The sequence below is a fragment of the Macaca nemestrina genome, chromosome 3 (genome assembly GCF_043159975.1).
Source record: "Macaca nemestrina isolate mMacNem1 chromosome 3, mMacNem.hap1, whole genome shotgun sequence".
NCBI lineage: Eukaryota > Metazoa > Chordata > Mammalia > Primates > Cercopithecidae > Macaca > Macaca nemestrina.
This window is the reverse complement of record NC_092127.1, coordinates 77337051-77359520: the sequence shown is the minus strand read 5'-3', so window position 1 is coordinate 77359520 and position 22470 is coordinate 77337051. Positions and strand designations below refer to the sequence as shown.

Here is a 22470-nt window from a genome sequence, read left to right as displayed (position 1 = left end):
TGCTAAATATTAGCATAAGCTGAATATTACACACTAGCCATACTGAAACTTACATTGCCTCCCTATACCTTCAGTATAAATATATCAACACATTCTTTCAGCAAAAATGTTATCACTCCAATGCTACTATGCTTGCAATGCCATCTAACCATTAAAAGCAGTTCTCTTTTGCAAGTGTTCAAAGAGGGTGGACAGATGAGATAAGACTAAGTTTAAGCAAACCAAAGTAACTACTTAGTTCAAATTTGTTTCAGTCAACATTGCGAGGAGGAAGCTTGTTGTTACCAGGATTTCCAGACCTAAGACATTTGTTTGATTGTGTAATGTAGATAAAGCTGAACTCTTTCACCTCACATTTTATTATTTTGTCTTAGAGAAGAAATTCATGCTAATCGCATCCAAGGAAACAAGCTAAAATGTAGGAAGAGTTAATGATTTCACCCCTTTTCCCTTCACTCCCACACTGGATAACCAGTGTTAATATTCTTCTTCTTGAGCATACAAATACATACAAGCGTACAGGTACATAAGATTCTTAGATGTAAATGGGATTGTACCATCCACAATGCATTTCTCACCTATATTATGAACATTCCTCCTGGTCATAGATATAGATCTAATTCATTTTCATTTAAAAATATATTCTCTAATATGAAATACCATAATTGATCCAACTATTTAATTATTCATGAACACTCCTTGGCTTTTTCGTTTGTGTTTGTCTAATTACTACAAAAAAATCTGCAATAAATACCCTTTTATATATTTGTTTATAGAATGGAGCTTTTATTTATTACTATAAGGTAGATTGTCAAAGAGCCAGTGGATGTTTATCTTCAATCTCAAAGTTGGTCTATTTAACATATATTGGTCTATGCTTTATTCTATTTGCCTGATCTGATTTATCTTTTCCTGGGCCAGTAACACAGCTTTGATTATAGTGTGTGGTAGAGATGACGATTATTCATCAATATCTGAATATTCATCAATATCCCCTTTTTCCTGGGTACATCACTAGAAGACACTCCTTATTCTTCTTGCATTTAGGGAAGGCCACATGATTAGTGTCTACTTTCCGTGGAAGTTTAGGAAAAGTGAGGCTTCTCCATCTTTTTGCCATAAACTTTATGTTAGAGAAAACTTTCAGAAGGAAGAGCGCCAAGACAGAAGGAACACAGCTGTGCCACTTTATCAAGGTATTGCCTCTCGGCTTAAATCTGCCTTCTTTGCCCTGCTTCATTACACTGGAACTAGAGCCTATAAACATTTCTCCTTTGTCAGGTGGCACAAGATTAAACAACAGATTAACCTTAGTCAGTGGAAGGTGTTAGAGGGACACTTGAAGGGGAAGGGATTTCTCTTACTCCTTCTGAGGTGATTTTTCCTTTTGAATCGTTTGATTGATTGATTGATTGATTGGAGACAACAGCTCACTCTGTCACCCAGGCTGAAGTACAGTGGCACAATCATGGCTCACTGCATCCTCAACCTTCCAGGCTCAAGTGTTCCTCCCACCTCAACCTCCCAAGTAGCTGGGTCTACAGGTGCATGTCACCACGCCGGAGATATATATATATATGTAGAGAGAGTGTTTTGCCATGTTGCCCAGGCTGGTCAGGAACACCTGAACACAAGTGACCTGCCCCCCTCAGTCTCCCAAAGTGCTGAGTTTACAGGTGTGAGTCACTGTGCCTGGCCCTTCCTGTTGATTCTTGGAGCACATGGCACCTGGTGGCATTCACCCTCCAGCAACTTCCCTAGACACACCAGCAGGCAGCTTCTCAGAGAGTCTTGCTAGCACCACAGTGATCAGCTTTCTGCTTATCAGTCCCAGCCAGTGATAGCAAACTTTTCCACCTCCAAGGGACACATCACAAAGAGCTCCAGTTGTCAGTCTTGAGTGGGGTTGGGTCTTCAAGTCTATTCTTTCCCTGGGTACTCTGCCTCAGTCCTACAAGGAGTGACTGCTCCCCAATTCTTCTGTTCTTTAGAATTTTCTCCACAATTTAGTAGTTAACCCCCCTACTTAATAAATCTTTATATTACATTTTCCCTCTTCCAATAACTGATGTGGTTTCTGTCTCCTGGTTGATACAGCATATCACTGAGTGACTGCTAGAAAAGGTCTCCCACTTCTACCACGTGTTACATGAGTATGAACTGTGTTTGGCTGCTGAAATTTCAGGGATGCTGGCTACAAAATTAGATGAACAACCAGTTGAATTATGGAGTTATGGTAACAGTTAATACCTGGTAAATCAAGGACTCTATACTTTTTCAAATTGGCATACCTATTCTCAGATAATACTTAAATATGAAATCTGACTTTATCACATTCCAATGAATAAAAATGCTACTCCACTAGAATACTAATTGACATAATATATTAATGAAATTTAATGTTTTTACAAGATTAAGTCTCTTCCCCGGGAAAGATATCATGCCTGCGTGTTTGTTTAGACTTTCTATAATGCCCTCCAATAATTTGTTATTTTTGTAAAGAAAATATCTTGCTTATCAAATTTATTTTATCACTACTTCAAATGAGATATTTTTCTGCTTCCATTTTTAAATAGCTTTTTTCTCTTTTCTGAGACAGGGTCTCATTCTGTCAGCCAAGCTGGAGTGCAGTGATATAGTCACAGCTCACTGCTGTCTCAATTTACAAGACTCAAGTGATCCTCCCACCTCAGGCTCCCAAGTAGCTGGGACTACAGGCACATGCCACCATGCCTAATTTTTAAATTTTTGTACAAATGGGGACTTACTATGTTGCCCAGGCTGGTCTCAAACTCCTGAACTCAAATGATCCTCTCCCTGGGCCTCACAAAGTGCTGGGATTATAGGCATGAGTCAGCGTTCCCAGCCTAAATTATTTTTTTTTCTAATTCAAGAATTTCTATAGATTTTTACAAGTTGGATTTTTAAAATTCAGCTGATCTTCCGATTTTTCATTTTAAAGTTAGGAGTTTTAAGGAAAATCCTTTTGGGTTTTTGTCATCTAAAAGATACAAATCTATCCAACGTTTACATTGTTTTATTTTTTATTGCGTTAGTTAACACCTCTAAAATGTTTTTACAGGGGTAAAAGTGGATATTCCAGAATATTTTTCTAATTTTTATGGAAATAACTTAACATTGTACCATTTATTTTCTCACTTCCTGGTGCAGATAAATAAACTTGTCCTTCTCTTCCTTTCAGTTAGAGTTTTATATAACAAATAATTGTTTAGGTTTTATCGAATGTCTTTGTGGCAGCCATGAGTATAGTCATACAGTTTTCTACTTAATTGGTTGGTATAAGAAATAAGGTTTAGATTTCCCCCTGGTACCACTAGCTTCAACTCCCTCATACAGAATCTAAGGCATATTCTTAGCCTTGAAATCATCTGCAGAAGGCTTGTTTGGCCGAGAAACCATAAAGCTCCAAGTGTTCCACATAAGATCTTGTTCCCTTGCCTCAGCACTGCCCACACAAGGATAGGGAACTCAGAGTGCCACATGGTCTGATATGGTTTGTCTATGTGCCCACCCAAATCTCATCTTGAACTGTAGTTCCCATAATCTTCAGTTGCCATGGGAGGGATCCAGTGGGAGGTAAATTGTGCGGGTTGTTACCTCCATGTTGTTCTCCTGATAGTGAGTTTTTAAGAGATCTCATGGTTTTATAAGGGGCTTTTCCCTCTCATTGCTGCCCCTATCATTGTTTGCTTCCCCTTCCACCATAATTGTAAATTTCCTGAGGGCTCCTCAGCCCTGTGGAACTGTGAGACAGTTAAACCTCTTCCCTTTATAAATTACCCAGTCTCAGGTATGTCCTTATAGCAGCATAAGAACGGACTAACACGCGGTCCCAATGAGACCACCTCTCTCCTACCACATAAAACTCCCTGCTTCCACAATGCAAATTTTCTAAGAAACCACCCACCAAAGTAGAATGTCATTAGATCTGACCATTTACTCTTCCTGCAAGACCATTAAAGCTAATGCCAACATGCACTATGTCCCTAGTTCACGTAATCCCATCACTGGGAGTGCAAGCCACCCCACGTTCTTAGGCAGCTTTCATTCCCAGATCTTATCCTCTAAGCTATGTAGACCCTCTAATCTGACTGAAGCCCTCAGTCCTAACTGATTCTCCCAGTGGGTCCCATTTGTGGTTCTACTGGCATTTTGGTGCAGAAACCAGAGATACTAAATGTCCTTCCTTATCCTGGAGAGCTTCCGCACTGTAAAAAAGATCTCACTTAAATTGCCAATGGTTTATCTGTTAAGAAACATAGCATTTTCTTATGTGTCCTCTTAAACTTCTGTTTATTATCAGCAACAACTTCTCTATCCTCAACTCCATCTCTGAGTGTTCATTTTACTTTCTTGCTCTAAGAAAAACTGGGCCACCTACCCACTGAGGGACTCTTCCCAAGTAGAGGCTGTTGTATCTACAATACCCCAAGCTCCCTAGTTTCAGCCACAGCCAGATGGCAGTCTATTCTGCCCATTATTAAAACCCAAGCTTAACTTCAGTTGCAAGAAACTTCCCTTTTAGAGGCTAATTATTATGTTTTTGTTTTTGCTTTGAGATGCAGTCTCCCTCGTCACCCAGACTGGAGTTCAGTGACGTGATCTCAGCTCCCTGCAATGTCTGCTTCCTGAATTCAAGCAATTCTCCTGCCTCAGCCTCCAGAGTAGCTGGGATTACAAGCGTGTGCCACCATGCCTGGCTCATAGAGGCTAATTATTATGTTGGTGCAAAAGTAATTGCGGTTTTAGACCATGTATTTTAAATCATTATAACTAGGCTCAAATGCATCGTTATTAATCACAATAGGAACAATTAAAATCAACACATTTTCGCCAATGGGAAATAAGTTTGTTTATTCCTGTAGCGTAAAAATCTGTGCTTGAGGATTTGACAAACTCTTGGAAAGCATTTTCTGCATCCTGCTGGTTGTGGAAGCGTTTTCCCTGCAAAAAAAAAAAATTGTCGAGATGCTGGAAGAAGTGGTAGTCAGTTGGCAAGAGAGCATGTGAATATGGTGGATGAGGCGAAATTTTGTAGCCCAATTCATTCAACTTTTGAAGCATTGGTTGTGTAACATGTGGTAGCACGTTGCTGTGGAGAAGAACTGAGCCCTTTCTATTGACCAGTGCTGGTTGCAGACATTGTGGTATTCGGTGCACCTCATGGATTTGCTGAGCATACTTCTCAGATATAATGATTTCACCAGGATTCAGAAAGCTGTAGTGGATCGGACCAGCAGCAGACCACCAAACAGTGACCAAGTTTGGGTTTGGGAAGTGCTTTGGATCTTCTCGGTCCAGCCACTGAGGTGGTCATCGCCAGTGGTCATGTAAAATCCACTTTTTGTCACACATCACAAACCAATCAAGAAATGGTTCATTGGGCCGGGCGCGGTGGCTCAAGCCTGTAATCCCAGCACTTTGGGAGGCCGAGGCGGGTGGATCACGAGGTCAGGAGATCGAGACTATCCTGGCTAACATGGTGAAACCCCGTTTCTACTAAAAAAAAAATACAAAAAACTAGCCGGGCGTGGTGGCGGGCGCCTGTAGTCTCAGCTACTTGGGAGGCTGAGGCGGGAGAATGGCGTGAACCCGGGAGGCGGAGTTTGCAGTGAGCCGAGATCACGCCACTGCACTCCAGCCTGGGAGACACAGCGAGACTCCGTCTCAAAAAAAAAAAAGAAAAGAAATGGTTCATTGTTGTGTAGAATAAGAGAAGATGACACTTTGAAATAATGATTTTTTTTAATTTTCCCTCAACTTATGAGTTGAGCTGTTTCACCTTTCCTGTTTGCTTCAAATGCCGAACTACTGTAAAACGATCGACATTGAGTTCTTTGGCAACTTCTTAAGTAGTTGTAAGAGGATCAGCTTTGATAATTGCTTTCATTTGGTCTTTGTCGACTTCTGATGGCCAGCCACTATGCTCCTCATCTTCAAGGATCTTGTCTCCATTGCAAAACTTCTTGAACCACCACTGCACTGTACATTTGTTAGCAGTTCCTGGGCCAAATGTGTTGTTGATGTGGCCAGTTGTCTTCACTGCCTTACGACCCACTTTGAACTCAAATAAGAAAATTGCTTGAATTTGTTTTTTGTCTAACATCATTTCCATAGTCTAAAATAAACAGCAAGTAATAAGTCATTAGCAAAAAATAAATAAATAAAGTGAGAAATGCCCATTAAAATGATGTATAATATAACCACATTTATTTAAGAATGTATTCCAGGATCAAACAGCAAATTCCAACAATGCATAAACCACAGTTACATTTGCACCAACCTAATGGGTTTATTTCTAAGGGAAAATTATCTCTTAAGATTTTGTCACCTCTCTCAGATTGTAGCATTGGAAAGTCTTGTCTTTTTGCATAGAATGTTACATTGGTAGTAAACCCAGACAGTATGCCTTATTTGAAGAGCCTTCACCCTTTGCCCAAATCTAGCTTATTTAGAACCTTTTAATTACCCTCTGGGCCTGTGTTGTCAGCTTCCCCGGTCAGCTTCCCATATATGCCTGTGAAACCCATAGGCATATATCCAATCAATCCATCCACCCATCTCCAATATATCTATATATTTTTTTTCAGGTGGAAAAGCAGCCTTAGAAGAACCTTTATCTGAAGATTCTACTGAATATTTACTAATGCCTCTGAAGTTTGTGACCCCTAGTGCCTTGTGAGGCATGAACTGTTTTTCACTTGCCACTAAGAAGAGCCTTAATTATTATTCTCTCCTGATCTCTTACTCTATTGGTTCTCCACCTGATAGACATTAGAATCACCTGGGGAGCACTGCAACGAGGCTATTTCCAGGACCCCATCACCATATATTCTAGCAAAATTGGTTTGTGGAGAGGCCCAGGTCTCAATATTTTTTAACTTCTCCAACTGATTCTAATGTGCAGCCACCATTGAAATACTACTACCATACATTTCAGCTGAGTTTATAACAGTTCTGACTTCTTTGTCGACTCTTTTTTGGCCTTCTACAAGTAAGGCCAATGCTACTTGTTAGTTTTACGAGCCCTCTATCCTATCTTCCTTTGCATTCTGGTGAACACATTGTGTTTTTCTAATTTAATAATTTAGATTTCATCTTGTGAAATCCCATATTGTAGCAATTATGAAAGCAATGATCACTGTCTTCCCAAAGCATCTGTTGTTCATATAATTTTTATCTACCATCATTTCAGAGTCAGATAATTTCATTCAGGCTCATTCTCTCATCCAACCAAGATCTAGTCCAACTTCATCTATTCTTATTCTACCAGGTTGCTGACTGATAAGCCTCTTCACTGTTGCACATTCCCTTGAATTTCACAATTTTTAGTTATGTTCCCACAAGGCACAGCCTGCAGAGTCATCTGCCGTACTGTTGAACTCATTTGGATATTCTTTCAGAATCTTACATTGGCCCTTCAAGTTATCTTCTCCCAAATCGATAACCATATAGTCTTATGACATATCATTTACAGAAAATACAGGGTCTAGGAAATGTGTTGGCAGATTTAAGGGACCATTTTACATTAATCTCCTGGATCTTACTATCTGGAAAGTCATTCTAGTTTGCTCTCCATGATCTTCATCCTATTCCTCTGATAAATTTCTCTGGGAAAAAGTCATAGTTTCTGATCAATAACAACTCAAATATATACTCCTCTTGTGACTTTTTTTGGCCCCTCTTTAAGAGAGCTTAATCCTGGATATGTTTCTTTTATTCCCACTGTTTTCAATTTATACTGCATTTTGATATCCTATTTTCCACTCTACTTTCTCTTAAGTCTTTGAGGATGGAGGTTTTCTCTTAAGGACATACCTCTGTTCTTTTAATATAGTCAGCTTTATTTTCTTGTTTTATTCTTTGTTCTCCCTCTGCTCTTGTTAAGATAGCAAGATTGAAACTCTAGTTTATCTTTGACATCCTGGGTAAAACATGATTCCTAGAGATAGAAATCAGGACATTTTCAATAAATAGTTTATGTTAACAAAACATTTGATTTAAAAAACAATCTTGATTTAGAAAAGTATATATAAATGAACAGTACAATCACTTATTAAAAAATGAACAAACCCATGCAACCATCACCCAGCACAAAAATTAGAAAATTATCACAAGCAACCCAGAAGCAACCTTCTTGCTACCTGCCAATCACTACTCTCACTACCTCAAAATGTACCCACCAATCTTAACTTCTACCACTACTTCCTATTTTTGAACTTTATATAAATTAAAACATATATTTTTAAAAATTTCTGGCTTCTTTCACTCAATGCTATACTTATAAAATGCAATCATGCTGTTGCATGTGCAATAATTTAGCCATTTTTATCACTATATAGTAATCCATTTTATAAATATATCAAGCTATATTTATTTCTATTTTACCATTAGTAGACATTTACTATTGAAAGACAATTACTTTTATGAGCAACTTAGGATCTATGAATTCTATCAGTAGCTGTGAAATTACCTTGGCATTAAAGTATTACAAATAACACTGCTTCGAATATTCTTATACATCTCTTTTCGTTGGTATAAGTGTTCGACTTTGTCAGACACATACCTATGGAGTAGAATTGCTGGCCATATGGATCAACTGTGCCAGAATCTAGTTGATGCAGTTTCATGCCAAGGTTTTGGTATATTTTGAAAAAGTTAAATAATGACTTTTATTTACATTTACCAGTATATATATCACAGAAAGACATAACTGATCTAGTGAAATAATACACTGTGGAAGTAAGTGATATGATTGTAGCTGAACAATTTCCAATATTTAGGTAGAAATGTCATATACTTGAAAAGGCAATTAACCATTTATCACAATCTGATAGGCCTGGATCATAGAAGGCTCTGTGAGTCAGCTTACGATGTTTGCCTTAGATTCACTGGATAATAGATATTGAGCAACAGAGTGACCTGGTTGGAGTTATCCTTTAGGGAGACATTCTGGCAGAATGGCATGAAGTGAAATGAAGGTAAACTGAAGTCAGTGAGTCATTTAGAATATTCTTATGAAAGTCCACAGAAAACACAGGGAGGGATCAAGCTAGAACAATGACAGTGGATGCCAATTACTCTACAAGGAAAAACTGAAGGTTGGGAGACAGGAAAGTTTTCTTGCCCTGGCTGGAGAAACGATTTTAATGACTATATAGCCTGTTCTTTGTAAAATTTCCTATCCGTTTTCTCAGGAAGAGACAAGATAGGAGAACTTTAGTGGTCAATCACCCTTCTAAGAATCAATTAATAAAGATTTTAATAAATAGTGATTCCATTTCCTCAGACTGATTCTTTTAAGTGGGGGAAGTAAAAGCCTGAATTAAAGGTAATATAATAGTCTTATATTTATGTAATTTATAAGATAGCTGCATTGCTTGTCAGTATATACTTAATGTATGACAGTTCAGAACTGATTTTTTTTCCTTTGGGATTTTTAATAATAATTATTTACTCCCTTTTCAAAGCCCTTATCTATATCAGCAGGATGCTATATTCTATGACAAGCAATTCAAGACTCATACTTCTTAGGAGTGGCCTCTTTTTGGAAACTTCAGAAAATGCAGGCAGGGAGTGATAGCAGAGAAAGAGCTTGAGAAATGTTGCACCAAAAATGAATCCAGACACCAGTCTTTCTTTGTAGTAGTTTCATGACATTCAAATGTACCAAGAGTGTCACCGTTGACTTTTCACAGGTTAGAAACATCTTGCAATTTCTAGCCAGACTTCGACTTTAGTTCCAACTTTATATGACTAAGAGCAAATTGATTCAACTTAAAAAGAAAAATTGTTATTCCTTTATACAATAAGAATAAGAGGATTAGGAGGAAAAAATGTTTACCTCACAGAAGTACAGCAGATTGCACAGAATTGTTCTAATAATTTTAGTCCTGCTAATAAAGTCACTGGATTTCCACTCTCATGAGGGAGTTTCTCAAATTACTCCCAAATCTGCTTTGAGTGTTTTTGCTTTCAGAAGCTCAGAAATTACTAGTAGGGGATAATTAATACCTTCCTGCAGAGACAAGAACAGAATCACCAAGATAATTAAAGGAAAAGCAGGAACATGGAGCGTTCAGTGCAGTGTGGTCAGGAGAATCTGACTGTGAATCTAATGCCAACTCAGCTGCCACTTAAAGCCACATCTTCTTTAAAATATAAACTAAAAAAAATTACATCTTCCTGTCCTGTTAAACCCCTATCAACTCCAATGGGTATGGTACCAGGTTCAAGAGGCCGAATAAGAGACCCAGAGCCAGTGCACAAGACGTGGGTTTTGCTGGTGTCTTACATACAGGGGAGAGAGTCCAGTGGCAGCAGGCTGAACAGGAGAGCCACAACCACTTGCAAAGGCATGCAGTTTATATAACATTTTCCCTGAGCACCCTTTCCCTATCGACCTCCACCTGACAACCTTCATTCAACACTAAATTCAAGGCCTTCATGTCTTGTATGACCAGTATTCCACAGGACGAGTCGGGGCTCAGACGTTCCTCACAGAAAAGGAATGTATTGCCAGGTTGGTCACTTCCAGACTCCCTGGCTTGGAACACACATTCAGGTGCATCTGTCATACAGGCTTGTTTTCAAGACATGCTTAAGTTGTTTCTGTCAGATGTGTTTATCATGTATTTGTCAATAGTTTTCTTCAAGAATCACAGCCAGGATGAGGAAGACTTGAAAACAGCACTGTGATCAGAAATGTATTATCCCTTCAGCAAAATTTTTCTGATTTTTGTCATTTTGCAAGTCAACATGCAAGGACATCTTGCAGAAATACACTCAAGCACCTGTGTGTACTGTTTGTATTTAAGGTTTGTGTTTCTATGCCATTCTTTGCTAATACCCAAGATAGCCCTAGGCACTCCTAAAACTACACCAACATTACCAAGTGTCAAGTTAGCAACCCCCAAAAATTATCTCACAGTTACATTTTTAGGACATTCCAAATTCATGGGCTCAGAGGCCTTTCTTGGAGCTCTATCACAGAGGAAGGGACAAATATATAATAGGCCAGGAGGCTTTCTGTTGTTCTTTCTGTCAAAAATCACTCAGACATGATGTTTATTTGTAGTAGCATTTTTGTCTGGGCTAAAGGAAGATGGATGAACTAAAACCTACTTGGGCTTGTCATTAATGGCCCAAATCAATCATTGCAAAAAGCCACTGCATTACCTCAAGGAGAGGATGGAAGCAATGGCATTTTGGTAAAGAGAGAGATGACTTTACTTCACTGATGGTAATTTTAATCATAAAAAATTTATTAATGTCCTCCCCCTTGGTGGTGGACAGATTCTTGATTTATTTATATTAGTGTGGTAAATTTAATCAACTAACTTTACTAAAAGATTAGAAAAATGATAACCCTATGAAAAGGTACTAAACAAGCAAGCTATATTCTGTCCTATGTGGTAATACAAGAGATCAACAAACAGGGGGTTTGCATCATATTTTCCACAACACAACCTTTCAAAGTAAAAAAATAGTAACTTTGTGGATTGTGCTGAATTATAAACTCCATTAGGCCATGAATTTGAGGTAGGATGGGGTTATCAAAGGTTTTGCAGAAGATCACATTTATAGTTCAGAGCTGCCTCAGCTCAGAAGTGTCCTTCAGTTATACTCCTTAGTGTATTCACTAAGATGGTAAACAAAAGAAGCTTCATGAATGTAGAATTAGTAGATATCATTTCTGTACTACTTGGTTTCCAGGTCTTTGGGTTCCATAGCAATTGACATTAGCAAAGATCACAGCCTAGAGGATGGTTAAAATACAATTGTATTCACACTTTTTTCTCCTGCAATAGAAGAGCTATTTTCAATTCGAATGAACACATGTATGGGATGTAAGCCTAAGAGAATGATGAATTTAGCTTAGAACAACCACAACACTCAGAGGATAAACATATCCCTGTTCTGTGGAATATGCCCACTTTCAACAATGAAGGTGACCCTGCAACAGGAAGTACTTGGCTGGACTAGTTGTTTCCTAGGCTCTTGACCCCAATGTATTACAACCCAGGACACTTAAATAACTTGCAAATAAGACTGTAATACCTCTATCAGTGAACGCTAGAGATGAAGAAATGCCTTATCTGAAAAAAAATATATTTAAAAAAAAACAGAAGAAACACAAATTGATGGCTACCAAGCTTAGTATTGATCCTGGCAAAGTTTGTGAAAAAAGCCATCAGTGGACGGTTTGTGAGCATTGTGAAGGAGGGTCACTGGAAGAAAAATGGAATCACTAAGAGGACACCATCTTGTCCTTTTTCCTCTTCATTTATTTTGCTTATAGTGTCACTAGAGCAGTTTATTTCTTTGGGAAATGCAGCTCCTCTCAGCAGGAAAAAAAAAAAAAAAAAGGCTAGTACTAATTTAAAAAGTAAAGAAAGCTGAAGGTTATGGTTCTTTGCCAGAAAATAAAAGTTTGGAAATAGCAAGAGTGAAAAAATAAATTTGACGGTAGTTTAGAAACAAGACACAAACAAGTTCACTATGTTATCTATAAAGAAACAAGAAAAAATTTCATTAAAGTAATTCAATAATTCTTCCAGACCAAAAAAAAAAAAAAGGAGTATTTGCTACAGTGGTACTTGCAAATTTTGAAATCTCAACACAGAAGGTATTATTATCTACAGCACGAATTATTAATTTTGATTCACAGAATCAAAATTACTAGAACTTCCCGAATTGATTTTACTATACAACAATCATTCTTCAAATTAGAAAGTCTTCTGTCTTTATTTTGCTGATGAGGCTACTGAGACCAAAGTAGTTTTAATGAAAATTTATAAATAAAAGGGGGAATTTAAAATGCAAATCTCATACAGGTCTATATACCATACTGTTTTCTACATACCTGAAAATTCAACGTTAGTTATATTTCCTTTACACCATTTGATGTGATTTGGCTGTGTCCCCACCCAAATCTCAACTTGAATTGTAGCTGCCGTAATTTCCACATGTCATGGAAAGGACCTGGTGGGAGGTAATTAAATCATGGCGGTGGGTCTTTCCTATGCTGTTCTCATGACAGTGAATAAGTCTCACAAGATCTGATGGTTTTATAAAGGGCAGTTCCCCTGCACACACTCTGTTGCCTGCCGTCATGTAAGACATGACTTTGCTCCTCCTTCACCTTCCGCCACGATTGTGAGGCCTCCCCACCAATGTGGGACTGCAAGTCAATTAAACCCCTTTCTTTTGTAAATTACTCAGTCTCGGGTATGTCTCCATTAGCAGCGTGAGAACAGACTAATATACCCTCTCATGCATCAAATGGTGAATATGGATTTGGCTGTCCCCTACCAAGCAATTCAAGATGGGTACATAAGAAAAAAAATTAGTGTATAAGTTGCAAATGTAAAATTCTAGGTAAGGACTACAAATAATAATAATTAGAAGAGAACAAATGAAAGGGACTTGTACTTTTATATCAATCACAGAGACAAAAGATCTTTAAAGTTTAAAATTTTATGCAGGAAATATCACAGATTTCATTTTATAATTTTGAAATGAAGAAATAATGTATCTAATGTGTTCCTAACCCTCCCTATTAGTCATCCTCTGTTTTATTACTATACTATTTCTTTGGCTCAGTATTTGTGATTTTCTAAAATTACACTATTTAGACATCTATTTATTTGCTTATTGTCTGTCTTCACCTGAATTTTATCTTTTTCTAAAATTAAGTTATTTTTACATTTATTTTGAAATTATTATCTCTCTCACTTATGTGGAATTTTGTCTGCTTTGTTAACATCTGATGCCTAAGTAGTAACTGAAATATAATAAAAATTCAATACATATTCTCTAAAAACAATTTAAAATATGAAAACATATACACATAATATGTGATATATATATTTGCTAGGTGAACAATGTTAATTTAACACACATACATATTTGCTGAAATTCTAACTGAATTTCTTCCTTTTAGTATTGCTACTTTTTCTAAGAATAATGAGGAACTCAGCCCTTCTTTTATGTGCAAGATCTCCACATTTTCTAGAACATCAATAGAAAGCTTTAAACCTCAAAATATCAAAATGATAGTCTATGGAATGTCTGGATATATCTGAATTTCTCATGATAATTCTAGTAAAAACATGCATTTTATTAATATTTAACCTTTGAAGCAGGTAGGTATTTAAATATCTTAATATATTTGCTGATTATCTTAAGAAGGTACATATGTCAAATTTTAATACATTATATCTTATTTGGAAATAACAGGAATCTTGACCTTGCAGTATTGCTAGACCTATAAAATAAAGTATGATCTCATGAGAAATGGGGGCAAGTGTAGATGTCTGATGGAAAGAAAACAAATGCAAGCACAAAGACTAAATTGAAACATAATAGAGTGTCGATACAAAGGAAGAACTTAACTAAAAAGTAAAATAAAACCTTAGGAAACTCTTCAAATGCAGCCACAAAAGCACAATGCTCGCCTTAGTGTTTGTCTAGACTCCATTTATACCATTATCATTTCCAACTGGGTCTACACTAAACATCAAGTCAAAATTATTTTCTGAACACTGGTTCCAGATTATGTCAGATGTTGTGGGTTGTACTTTTAAAATAAACTATAAAATACATGGTTGCCATCTGTCTTAGAATTTTCTGTTCCTTGTTTTTTTAAGGCCTAACAGGCAACAATAGAATCAAATAAAGGAAAACAGCTGTGATGGAAAGCTTTGCAAGGCTAATAATTTCACTCTTAAACTAGCACTGAAATTGACACATTAGTCATTTTGAATAACCAGATTTGTCTTTTTATTAAAAACTGGTGTCCGGGTGCAGGTGGCTCATGCCTGTAATCCCAGCACTTTGGGGGCTGAAGCAGGTGGATCACGAGGTCAGGAGTTCCAGACCAGCCTGGCCAACATGGCGAAAACCCATCTCTACTAAAAATACAAAAATTAGCCAGGGTGGTGGCGCTGGCCTGTAATCTCAGCTACTGAGGAGGCTGAGGCAGGAGAATCGCTTGAATTCGGGAAGCAGAGGTTACAGTGAGCTGAGATCATGCCATTGCACTCCAGCCTAGGTGACAAGAGCAAGACTTCATCTCAAAAAATAAAATAAAATAAAATAAAAATAAAAACTAAAAACTAGCTTTGGAATTTTTTTTTTTTTTTTTTTTTTTTTTTTTTGAGGCTGAGTCTCACTCTGTCGCCCAGGCTGGAGTGCAGCGGCACGATCTCCCCTCACTGCAAGCTCCGCCCCCGGGTTCACGCCATTCTCCTGCCTCAGCATCCCCAGTAGCTGGGACTACAGGTGCCTGCCATCACGCCCAGCTAATTTTTTTTCGTATTTTTAGTAGAGACGGGATTTCACCGTGTTAGCCAGGATGGTCTTGATCTCCTGACCTCGTGATCCGCCCGCCTCAGCCTCCCAAAGTGCTGGGATTACAGGCGTGAGCCACCGCGCCCGGCCGGTTTTGGAGTTTTATAATTAATTTGTCTAATTAAATTAGCATCACTTTCTCTCAAGTCATTAATACTGAAGGAGAATATTATAAAATCTTACATTTGCACAAACTAAAAATGGCATGCTATTGACATTTATATAATGTACTGATATAAAGATTTTACCTAAACTTGCCATTTGAAATGGCAGTGAGTTGGCAGCTCCATGAATTATCCTCTCACAACTTCCCATTTGAAATGTGTTTATATGATAGAAATGATATTGCCACAATTTTGAAGAAATTTCTATAAATGATAAGGTTAATCTAACTTATCAACTGTAAAGTCTAACAAAAAAAATCTAACTTATAAAAAATAATTTCCTACCTGAAAAAATACAAGAAGAAAAATGTTATCTATTCATCATCTCTTCATGGATTCAGAGCTCTTAGGACTGTATCTTTGCTCCAGACCATTATTACTCCCTACTCTGTCACATAAAAATCACTCTGAGAGACGCATGCGATTTTACCACACTCTCCACTGCTTTCCTGTTACAGTAATCACAGCCTTTGCCATCTGGCCCACAATCTTCCTCTCCATGTTAAACCCTGCCATCTGTCGGAAGGACTTCAGTGCCCCATCACTAACCCACCTTTCTCAGTTCCTTAGCCTGCTGGTTCCAAGTCACCTTTGCTTCCACATGCAACTCAACTACCCACAACTAGATTTATACCTTAGTCTTAGTTACAACCACAAAGGCTCCACCTCCAAAAACACTTACGTATCCTGCTTTCTCACCATAACTGCTTCTCCTTCCGGCTTGCTTATTCAGCTACTCCTACAACGGTGCTTTGGCCTCATTAGATCACCAGACAGTTGATGGCTCTCCCAATATGTAAGAACTCTTCTTTCTTTACTTTTTTGTTATTGAAGTACAATCATGCACCCCATAATGATGCTTCAGTCAACAATGGACTTCCCAAAATATAATGTAGCTGAAAAATTCCTTTCGCCTGGTGATATCATAGCTGTCCTAACGTCACAGCACAACATATTACTCATGTGTCTGTGGTGATGCTGGTATAAACAAACCTATTGTACTACCAGTTGTATAAAAGTATAACACATATAATTATCAACAGTATATAATTCTTGATAATAAGCAACAATGTTACTGGTTTATATATTTACTATACCTTTATCATTATTTTAGAGTATACTCTTTCTACTTATTAAAAAGAAATTTAACTGTAAAACAGGCAGGTCCTTCAGGAGGTATCCAGAAGAAGGCATTGTTACCATAGGAGATGACAGCTCCGTGTGTGTTATTGCACCTGAAGACCTTCCAGTGGAACAAGATGTGGAGGTGGAGACGGTGATATTGATGATCCTGACCCTGCATAGGCCTAGGCTAGTGTATGTGTTTTTGTCTTGGTTATCAACGAAAGAGCTTAAAAAGTAAAAAGTAAAAATAAAACTAAAACTTTTTTTTTTTTTTTTTTTTTTTTTTGAGACGGAGTCTTGCTCTGTCCCCCAGGCTGGAGCGCAGTGGCCGGATCTCAGCTCACTGCAAGCTCCGCCTCCCGGGTTCAGGCCATTCTCCTGCCTCAGCCTCCCGAGTAGCTGGGACTACAGGTGCCCGCCGCCTCACCCGGCTAGTTTTTTGTATTTTTTAGTAGAGACGGGGTTTCACCGTTTTAGCCAGGATGGTCTCGATCTCCTGACCTCGTGATCCGCCCGTCTCGGCCTCCCGAAGTGCTGGGATTACAGGCTTGAGCCACCACGCCCGGCCAAAAGTAAACATTTTTAAATACAAAAAAAGTTTATAGAAAATTATATAAAGCAGGAAAATATTTTTTGTTCAGCTGTACCTGTGTTTGTGTTTTAAGTCTTATTACAAAGGAATCAAAACATTAAAAAAAGAAAAGTTTATAAAGTTAAAAAGTTAAGCAAGCTAGGGTTAATTTATTATTGAAGAAAGAAGAGTATTTTTTACAGATTTAGTATAGCCGAAGGGCACAGTGTTGGTAAAGTCTACAGTAGTATACAGTAACACCCCAGTGTTGATAAAGTCTACAGTAGTATACAGTAACGCCCCAGGGTTGATAAAGTCTACAGTAGTGTACAGTAATGCCCTAGGCCTTCACATTCCCTCACCACTCACTCACTGACTCACCTGCAATAACTTGCATTCCTGCAAGCTCCATTCATGGTAAGTAACCTCTCCAGGTATACCATTTTTAATCTTTTATACCATACTTTTACTAAACCATTTTTTTATGTTTAGACTCTCAAATACCACTGTGTTATAATTAATTGCCTATATTTAGTACAGTAACACGCTGTCTAGGTTTATAGCCTAGGAGGAATAGGCTATACTATGTAGCCCAAGTGTATAGTAGACTATACCATCCAGGTGTGTGTAAGTACCCTGTGACATTCTCACAATGACAAAATTGCCTAACAACACATTTCATACATAGCAATAATAGCCAGCTGGAAGATATAAAGGGGAAAAATACTTCATTTACAACACCAATAAAAGAGATTTTAAAAAAATACTTAGTATGTAATTTAGCATTAGATCCAGCTTCATACAACAACAACAATAACAACAAATAAACAGTGACTTAGTCACACAGTGGTTATTGTTTAATGCGAAATGTCCCATGGTCCAATCCAAGACTGGAATAGCTGTTTTACATATCCCAAGGGTCCCAGGCTCCCTCCAGCTTTCTGCTCTGGCCCTGGTGTCCCATTCTTACTACAAGAAAGAAGAAAGAGAAGAGCATGCCCCTTGCTTGGAAAACAGTCCTCAAAATTGTTCATACCACCTCCACTCATATTCCACTGTCTAAAATTCAGTCATATGGCCAGGCTTAACTGCAAGAGAGGCTGTGAAATGTAGCCCTTGTTCTGAGTGGTCATACGCCAGCTAAAATTCAGAGCTTCCACTATCGAGAAAGAAAAGGGGAAATGATACTGGGAGACAACTAGCGGTCTCTGTCACACGTAAGAATAAGTTTAAGGAAAAAAAAATATGTAATATCTACTAAGAAATACTTTCAAATTGCCTGGGAGATACAAAATAAGATCTAAACAATTACAAAGCACACCACATTCTTGGGTGAGCAAAGAGAGATTTTACCTTGATAATCCACAAAAAAAAGGTCTAATAGCCATGAATTTGGATGCCTCAAGTAGTATAGCATAAATTTTTATAAAGCAAAACTGTTAAGTATATGTGTAAATGGCAGAAACACAATTATAGTAGTAGATCTCAACCTTTGGCAAATCAAACAAAAATAAGACTATAATTATTTTTAACAGTAGAATAAATAACATCCAGATGGCAGCTAAGGTCATCTTTCTGTCAAAAATAAAATTGGCAAATGCCCCCATTACTTGTCTGGCAAAGGTTCAATGGCCTCCCCAAAAGTTCTGGGAATCTCCATGTCTTTCATTCTTGAGATTCCCTCTGGCCTCGTCCCTGCCCTCCGAATCTCATTAGCTCTTGCCTCCTGTCTCATTCCCGTTTATACATTCTGCATAGACCCAGATGCGGGACACAGACCTTTTTCTTCATCTATCTAACAACAGCTCAAAAAGGCCTTTTTTGTTTATAGTCAAGTTAACTGAAAGTTTGGGGCAGAGGAGTGGGATTACAGCGCTGACAAGCAAACTGCTTATAAACATACCCAGACTGTTCTTAGAAGTCTTTAGGCTTTGGCTACCACACTGCCACAAATTTCTCACTCAAATTCCTGGTAAATCTAGCTTCTTGCCTTGTTACCTGGTTCCTGCTTGCCTTATGAATTCTGTCTTAACATTTTCCTGTTTATCTGTTTTCAGGTCTACCCCATTCTGCATCATCTCAGAAAATAAATTTTGCTTATTTTTTTAAATATTAGAGATAACTCCAACAAACAGCATGAGTGAAACATGTCGGGGGGCTATAATATCACCATAATTCCCCTCAGACTCCATAGAGTCATGCAAAATAAACATATACTCAACAGTGCACTGCAGCCAGCTCATAGTTGTTCATAAGAGTGGATTATAAGATCTCTTCCCTACTCTCCATGCAGTGACTTCACATCAGTTGTTTGAAATCCTCAGAGTGAAAGTATTTACAACATAGAAGCTGGCAAACACTCCAAATTTCAGTGATTTTTTGTTTTGGCTTGGTTTGGGATTGAGGGTTTCTTTGTGGTTTTTAGTGAGATGTTTGTTTGAGGAGCCTGCTTACCAGCACAACACTGCCTAAATCTTAAGAAAACTGTGTTTAATGTGCAAATGAAATTCAAGTCTGTTGACTCATGTTCCTCCCACATGAGCCAGCTAAACCCTCCAAGGCAGTGATAAGAAGAGGGAGAGGACTCTAAGCAAAGATGACTCCATCACTTGGATCCACACAAACCACAGGAACATGATACTCTGCCTATTCTAGTCCATGCAACAACATTGATTAAAACACTTGAGGCAACATGGATATGAAACTGTATAATTTAGTAACTTAAAATCATCAATTACACTGAACTGACCAGAGTTCAGTCCTGAGGACAAAGAAACACTATTATACCACATTCTTTTGTTGTTGTTGTTGTTGTTGTTGTTTTCTGAGATGGAGTTTCGCTCTTGTTGCCCAACAACAAGAGCTGGAGTGCAACGGCACGATCTCAGCTCACTACAACCTCTGCCTCCCAAGTTCAAGCCATTCTCCTGCCTCAGCCTCCCAAGTAGCTGGGATTACAGACACCTGCCGCCACACCCAGCTAATTTTTGTATTTTTAGTAGAGACGGGGTTTCACCATGTTGGCCAAGCTAGTCTTGAACTCCTGACCTCAGATGATCCGCCCACCTTGGCCTCCCAAAGTGCTTGGATTATAGGTGTGAGCCATCATGCCCCGCCTATTATACCACATTCTAAAGTGAGGCACTAGGGATTAATATCTCTCACACGATCTAGTGAAAAGTAACCCCCAGCCTGTCCCCATCCATGTCCACCCCAACCAGCTATATAAGGAGAAGACTGGAGGGAGACAGGAAAGGGTTGCTATAGTCACTGGGTTTGTGTGGACTATAGTTTTCATGGAAAAAAGGTACTACCCAGCCCTTAAGCCAAGGTGGCAGGAAGGGATTTGACGATTACTGAATGGGATTTGACGATTACTGAATAGAATTTCTTACTGCCTTCAAGATGAGCGACTACCTTGCATTTGGAGAAAGACTATACTATCTATCTCCTAGGACTTGCTGACCATTCCCTGTGAATTAAAGAGAGAAGACGTCAGACTAAGAAAGAGGAAGACAGCACAGCAGCTAAGTTAACATATGCGATGGTAAGAGTGTGTGAGTTTCTTATAGGTCCAAGGACACCAGAAAAGGAGCTAGTCTCGAGTCCTTTTTGCCAATTCCTCATCCAAGAGACTATCCTCCAGGCAAAGGGGCTCCAGCAGGGGGAGGCTGTAGGATCCACCACTGTGGATAGGAGCTGAGTGGAATGAATTACAAGCACTTGTGCCAAAGAAGATGCTCCTTGCAACAAAACTGAGCCATAGGAAATTCTCACAGGACAGGGCAAAAAACTCACATACACCTTCCATAAGAACAATTCTTTAAATGCCTGCACACGAAGATGCCATCAGGAGAAGCCTGTCACGATTATTAGCAGAAGAGCAACATAAACCTGCATGAGCCAACAAAGGAAGAAGCACAACTACCCCTGGGTAAAGCAGATTGGCATTCTGGCACTTTCTTTCTTCCTGTTGTCCCCAAACACAGAAGTTAGAGTCTGGATGAGGGGTAAAGGTAAGGGAGCACAAGAACAGGCCAAGTTAATCTCCCTACTCAAAAACCCTTGAAACATGGCATTAAGTCGTGACTTGATATGGGAAAGCTTTAGATCAAGAATGAGAGGGGAACTTTAAACTTGATTGCGTTGAGTTTTTAAATCTAAGAGTGTTCAAAGATCCTAAATCCGTCTGCAAGGTCCTTAAAAGAAAGAAATAGAGGATTTGATAAATATTGAAAGCAGTGATTAGAGAAACACAAAAAATTTCATGTTTATATTCCACACAGTTGAGATCCACTTCTTTAAAGACACAGCTTATTTGGATTTACCCAAAACAGAAACTCAAACAAAACTTGCTTCCTTTGTTTCTTTTCTTCTCTCCTCCCAGTTCCCTGTCAGTGTTCCTTCAGGGAAATCTAATGTGACATGGCTCCCCATGGGTTGATGCTGGCTTATGCTGCTCTTCTAGCTAATACTGACAGTCTGTTGATGGTGACATCTCCTGTGAAAGGCACTGCAAGAGGTAATCTCTTGCCAAGGGTACCTGTGAGTGCTTCACCCTAGCCTGGGGCTCAGCTCTCTGGCAAGGCAGATCAAGCCAGTACTTCCAGATCCTTTCATTGGCATGTCTTTGTATAATGGTCATTGCGGTGTCTTAGTTCATGTGTGCTGCTATAACAAAATACCTGAGACTGGGTAATTTATAAAAAGATAGAAATGTGCTTCTCAGAGTTTTGGAGGATGTAAGTTCAAGATCAAAGCACTGACATTCGGAATCTGGGGAAGTCCTCCTTGTTGGTCCTCACATGGCCAAAAGCAAAAGGGTGAAAAGGGCCAAACTCATCCCCTTTTATAAGAGCACCTAATCACATTCATGAGGGCAGAGACCTCATGACTTAATCACCAACCCACAGGTTCCACCTTTTAATACTACCATGGGAATTAAGTTTCAACATGAATTTGGGGAAGGACGCCATCATTCACACCGTAGCATATGATAAGTGGTTTGGTGCCTTAGGCTAGCTCTCATCTGTCACTTATGCAATCATTCCTTGATGATAAATCCAATGTTAGTTGATTTACTCCCAAGTCTGTGCAAAAGATATTATATACTGCTACAGTAATGCAAAGAACCAAACATTTGTTTTCTACAATAAACACAAGTTGGTACTAACTGGTTTATCTTTTTTTGTTCACTTTCCATGTACTTACAGTCCTGTAAGGGTTTTTTTCTTA

At 38.5% G+C, this 22470-nt stretch overlaps 1 pseudogene; it reads right to left on the bottom strand.

Annotated features, from left to right (window-relative positions):
- Positions 1-4815: 4815 nt before the first annotated feature.
- LOC139362246 (histone-lysine N-methyltransferase SETMAR-like) lies at positions 4816-17647 on the bottom strand (annotated as a pseudogene).
- Positions 17648-22470: the final 4823 nt, after the last annotated feature.